General features: G+C 39.1%; 1 long non-coding RNA gene across 1 annotated transcript; it reads right to left on the bottom strand.

Moving 5' to 3' along the window:
• Nucleotides 1–2,735: 2,735 nt before the first annotated feature.
• LOC130996284 (uncharacterized) lies at nt 2,736–5,760 on the bottom strand. Its single transcript, XR_009092480.1, has 3 exons — nt 5,448–5,760; nt 3,434–3,495; nt 2,736–2,912 (listed from the first exon to the last, which is right to left on the bottom strand). It is a non-coding gene; the product is annotated as an uncharacterized LOC130996284 (long non-coding RNA).
• Nucleotides 5,761–6,224: the final 464 nt, after the last annotated feature.

Here is a 6,224-nt window from a genome sequence, read left to right as displayed (position 1 = left end):
AAAAGGGCTGATACGCACCACTGCTTCAGGAGCGGTCATACCGAAAGACAGCCAAAGGTATGCCGTCCTACAGAACAGAGAAATTACCCCTTGGTATTTTCTAGTTACTGAAGCTTTAGAGGAGTTGGGGATAAAGGAGAAAGTGGAGGGTTATTTTGAGGGGATTGGTTGGGAGAAGGTGCTGAAGTGGAATCCGAAGGCATTCCTGAAGTTGACTGAGGAATTCATGGGCACCGTTGAGTTTAAGCCCAAGGAAAACTATACGATTGAGACCCCAGGTACCTTGCGGTTCCAGTTGCAAGGTAGGATATTCCCGCTCTCGATCAATGAGCTGAATATCCACCTGGGGGTGATTGAAACCACAGGAATCTATGAAGAGGAGTACAGGCAAGTAGAAACCATAGCCACACCAGAATGGAGAAGTCGGATTGACCATTACTGGTCACTGTTGTCTACCGGAACCAAGTATGTCAAAAACATCAGCAAATCGAATGAGATTCGGGACCCCGCCCTGCAGATCTGCCACAGGTGGCTGGCCTACAACATCTACGGCCGGCTGGAGGGCTCCAATGTGGTCACCCAACAGGAAGTCTTCCAGTTGTGGTGTATGATGGAGAGGAAGAAGGTGAACTTCGGGTCCACCGTGGCGCTTCAGTTCCAGTATGGGGTAACCCATACTAACAAGTTTCTCTCCCTCTGCCCACTGGTGACCATCCTGGCGGAGAAGCTTATTAAGTTCGACGTGGAGAGCCCGGATGACACAGCTCTGGCCGACAGTCGCTTTCTGGACCTGGGTAGGTGATGCGTCTTCGACTTTTGGGCCATTTGGCCCTATTTTTCTCTTTCTTTTGTTTTGTTTGAGTCCTCTAGGAGAGAAAACAGGTATTCAGGAGGAGGAAGCTCGGAAAAGGGCATATGCACGAAACATGGTCAGAATGGGCATTACCGGAACAAAACTATCCAAGCTTCCAGAAGTGAAACTTACCAGGAAGAGAGCTCGGTGAAGTACCCCTCAGAACCATTCGAGGCGCGGGAATCTCCGAAGTGTACCACTTGGTGTGAGGCTAACCTAAGGAAGCAGTTGGTAAGGCCATAACAGCTGTCGCAGTCAGCACAGATGAGCTATATATGAACCAGGAAGAGAGCTCGGCGAAGTACCCCTCAGAACCATTCGAGGCACGGGAACATTCGAAGTGTACCACCTGGTATGAGGCCAACCGAAGAAAGAAGCTAGTATGACCATGCCCGTCAACAACAGTCAGCAATTGGAGTTATATATGGAAAGACGTGTGGAGGACATTGCCAGGAAGATTCTGGCGAATTCTAGCAATGGAAGGATCTGGAATATTGTGGAATCAACCCCAAATCCGCTGGAGATCCATTATCTATCAAATCAAATCAAGGATCAAGCTAAATATGGAAGGAAATAATCTGCCAGATTTGGTCTGCCGGCTAGGGTTTACCGAATTGCTATATAAACCTCAGCATATGTGGCTGGCAGAGGGCAGTTTGAGAGCAGTTAGAGGAGTTTGACAGCAGTTTTTAGAGTTTTAGTAGTTTTAGGGGATGCACGAATTTTTACACTTACACATCAGTTTTTAGTGCTCTTCTAGACTTAGACTTTTGTTAGTTCACCAAGAAAACAATTTACTTTTAGTTCTTTTATATTTTTCGCACCAAACAATTTAGTTGCTTTTCGTATTTCAATTCCGTTGTGACGAACAAAGCCAAGGTTGTTTTCTTAGGTATTTTTATATCAAGTATTTCGAATTTCTTTACATTCATGTGTTCATTCTATTTTGCATTTACGTTTTTCAATATGTGTGAGTAGTCCCCTTGGTAAGGTTTAAGGGGTGGAAATAATTGTTGCCAATATGTAAACATTCGTGAGGCATTTGTTCTTTCGGTTGAGTCTCGTGGTTCCAGACGGATTTGTGCCAAACCATGGACAGTAGGGGCCTAACGGGTGATCTCCGTTCGGTAAAACTCTGTTCGTGTTAAGCAAAGGCCAGGGCATACCAGGGCGTGACAACCAGTATACCCACGACCCAGTAGCTGAGCAGCGTCAACAAAAGGCGTTGTAGATCTGGAAGGTGGGGAAAGGATTGATGGGATACACTGTCCTTCCTCAGTCTTGGGCTTCTCTAGAGACTATCCATCAACTGTGACGAGGCATCAAGCCATGGTTATCAAACGAGGAAAGCAATCTCGGCGCCGTAGCATGTCTATGACTGGTCGGCTGGCAAAGCCGGAAATGGTTGTGTCCAGGAGGCATGTGTCACTCAAAGTGCGGAGTTGGGGACCTCGGGAGAGAAGGTTGGTGAGGGTCATACTTGGTGAGTAACGGGTATGACTACCATCTAAGGAGAAGTGAAGCACTGCCTTGTGACCGGGGAATATGTGACCTTCGGACCAAGTGACCACAATGGGATCAACCATCCTAAGTGTGAAGTATAGCCTCTTGTGTCGCAGCCCGAAAACCCGACACTAGTAATAGTGGGGTACGAGTATCAATACGACTATTTTTAAAGAATAAAAGATAAGAAGAACTAGGTGAACGTCATGCGGAAGCTCACGTAAAAGCATGCTAAGGAAAATCTTATAAAATTAGCCCAAGGGTAAAATCGTCAACATTGTCATAACTTTTTAATTATCAGGAATTTCACGAACAAAAACAAAACGCGTATAGTTCATTTTTCATAAGGAAGCATAATTTGCAGAGTATCGCAACAAAAGGCGAACCGATTATATGTATGAAGACACATAACCGTGAGTGTATTGCTTGATCTCAAAAGAAACTAAGTAATTCAAACATCAAGACTCTATTATCATAGAGGCAAAATAGTAATTTAATTTACATCATTTGAAACTCTCCCCCATCAGCACCAGTCCAATCTCACTCCCAGCTTAGCCTGCACATTTAGAAATATATGCAGGGCGTGAGTACATAATACTCAGTGGGCAAATGCCGAAAAACAAGAAAGATGCTCTTAGAGCTATAGGTTTGAGGCTTGCCACATCTCAGCAACACACAGAAATAAAGTTAGCGTAAATAAATCTGTGCATGCAGTTTTCATAATTAACATCATAAATAAGTGTCTGCAGACAAAGTTATCATCATGTATGTACCGCATCTACAACTCATCATCATAATTAAGGTACTGAGAAGTAGGCCTCCCTCTCAAGTACCGTGACCGGCCGACCCGAAGACGGCTCACAGTCACCTCTGTGCACAAAATCCTTGCTTGAGGCAGGACTCAATTCATCTCATCAGTAGAGGGTAACATACAAGCTCAGCATCAACAATTTGGCAAGTCAAACAGTTCTCAAACATCATTTATCTCAAATTATTTGATAAGCTCATAACATCATTATATCATCAAATCATTTTAGAAAGCTCGGATAATATATGTATACTCAAAATATTGCCCACCTGAAGTCCTTCGCTTATTCTGGAAAGAAATCAGGCAACTTACTTCTTCGTCTCGCTCGGGCCTTCATATGTCATCATCACATCGTCATCGTCATCGAAGGTTCATGTGATAAAACAAACCTTAGTCAGAAACTCAATTTCTAAATCCAATCTCTTCTTTACTCTAACTTCTCACTCAACGTCTATTTACCCGTTAAAACTCGATCCCTAGGTATACTCGGCTTCTAAGGATTCACACGTCCTATTATCGACTTAACTCTCAACTTGGCTCAAAATCATAGCAATCAAGCATATAAGCAAGTATAAACACTTAAGCATATTAAAAACACACATAAACAAGTCAAAAACAAACTTTACTCTGCACTGACTCAACTTTAAAACCTCACCAGAATCTGTACAGAACTCTCCTGGGGTCGTAACTCATACCAAAAGAAACCTCTTCGAGTCTAGTTTCATTTTAAAAAAACGTAGGATCAAAAACTCCAAGTATTTTAGGAGATATGACTGTTTTACTACAGTCTACCATATTCGGCAGTTTTTAGCAACCGAAAAGTTTGATTTTTGAAAAATAGTAAACGTTGTCAAAACGGTCTGAAATTTTGTGGGTACTTAGCTAGGACACTCAGGTCTCAACCATAAAAATTTGGGTTCCAGAATGCTAAGAAAAGCTACTGGAAACGATGACTCTATTGGCTACTCACCGAACAATTCGGCAGAATGTAGCAGTTTTAGTTTTACATTTTATAAAAATAGCAAACGAAGTCCAAATGACTTGAAATTTTACCGGTATGCTCAAGACTCTCAAGTATACTTACCATAAAAGTTTCAGGGTGTTTGGGTATCAAGAACCCCTCGAAAACAGTGAGTCAGCGCGTCGTGAAAAACGACTCCGAAACATACACACAAGTAAACATGCTCAACTCAACATTTAAACAAAGCAAACACATCAAAACTCATTTTAAGCACTTGAAGCACTTAAAAACATTCAAATACATCAAAATACTCGTAATACTCAATCTCGACTCTTTTCTTTCATCATCCACTCAAATCTCATAGAAAACACTTCAACGAACATATCTAACAAATTCCTTTTCAATTTCATGCTCAAAATTTCTCAAATACTCAAATATGATCATTTACATCATATAACTCATTATTCACATATTTACTCACTTTTTATCATAAAAACTATATTTATTTTATTTTTATGAAAATCCATGTATCAACATAAAACTCTTAGCAAAACATGGATAAAATTCTCATAATGATCATAGAGCAAATTGACCTCATTTTATCAAGCATCAAACTCACCTCATACAAAACTCAAAACTCATACAAACTAAACTAAGCCAAAATTTTATTTAGCCTACAATAGACTTAATCAAAAATACAAAGACACTACTATCATGCTTAAAAACATATATCTCAAGCAAAATCACTTAAATAACACATAGACTAAAAAGTCCTAATTTTTACTAAACTAACTCTTTGAAATTTTTACAAACACATACAAATCTTTAATCTACTCATAGATCTTTCATTTTTAACCAATTAATCTCACATCAAAACCATCAATTCACCAATAAGGGCATATATACACATATCCCTAATTTTGGTAAACTAACCCACATCAAAAACTCCAATTGACATCATATATTCAAATTAATCCATCAATCATCATCATATACACCTCATAGACTCATTTACATCATCAATTCATCATTTAACTCATTAACTCAAAAGTTACCATTTTTGGGTAAACTAACTTCCATCAAAGTTTCACATCTCATGACACATATTTCACAACATATATCAAACATCAATACACATCACATAATCTCTCATTTTTCACCCCCAAACAAGAAAAGAAAAAGAAAAATTTTGAAAGGGGTGAAGACCCTTTTTTTCGAAAATTTGAAAAAGAAAAGGAGAGGTGATTTTCTTGCTCATCTTTCAAGAATACTCTCACACAACATCTTTCAAACAAGATTTTAGGGAAAACATGGTTACTTACCCAAGTTCTTACCAAAGTCTACACTTTCTCACTCTAAATTTTGAGGCTCTTCTTCAAGGAATCTCTTGATCAAATGAGGATAGATAGTGTTTATGGAAAGTTTTAGAGTGATGTGAGGTGTTTGGTAGTATTATTGGAAGCTTCGAAGGTTTCCATCAATGGAGGAAAATGGTGGAATTGATAAATGGAGAAGATGAGTGTATGTGTGTTGGGAGAAAATGTGTGTGAGGGAGAGAGGTGGTGTTGGCCGAAAATTGTAGTGAGGGAGAGAGAGGTTTGGCTTTGCAAGATTGTATTTGATCTTGCAATCTTTAAAGGAGATTTCCAAATCTTGGAGAATATTTGCTAATTAATGGATGATCTCTCTCTCTCTAATCTCTCTCTAATCTCTACACTCTCCATCTCTACTCTCTCAATTCCATACTTAGCAAAATTGAGACATATAACATATGGTATGGGAGATTAAAATAAAGTGTGAGAAGGGTGATTAAATAAAAAATCACAAAACTATGGTAAAGTCACTCATTAATAAAATACCATAGTATAATTATTCATGTGACCAAAATAATGATCATAGCACTATTATTAGTGCACTCACTCAATTATAATATTTCTCTTCGTAGGAAAAAAAATAATTTAAAAATATTATGCTCGGAAAAATTTTCATAAACCGGCATCATTCGATTTCTCGATAAAAATAAACCATACTTGCTTTGGAAACTTAAACAAAATTCCAAATGCTAAGGTCTCGAATAAAAATCATAATAACTCGGTCAT

This window comes from Salvia miltiorrhiza, chromosome 7 (assembly GCF_028751815.1).
Source record: "Salvia miltiorrhiza cultivar Shanhuang (shh) chromosome 7, IMPLAD_Smil_shh, whole genome shotgun sequence".
NCBI classification, from domain to species: Eukaryota; Viridiplantae; Streptophyta; class Magnoliopsida; order Lamiales; family Lamiaceae; genus Salvia; species Salvia miltiorrhiza.
The sequence above is the reverse complement of the archived record's forward strand: the minus strand, read 5'-3'. Positions and strand labels throughout refer to the sequence as shown.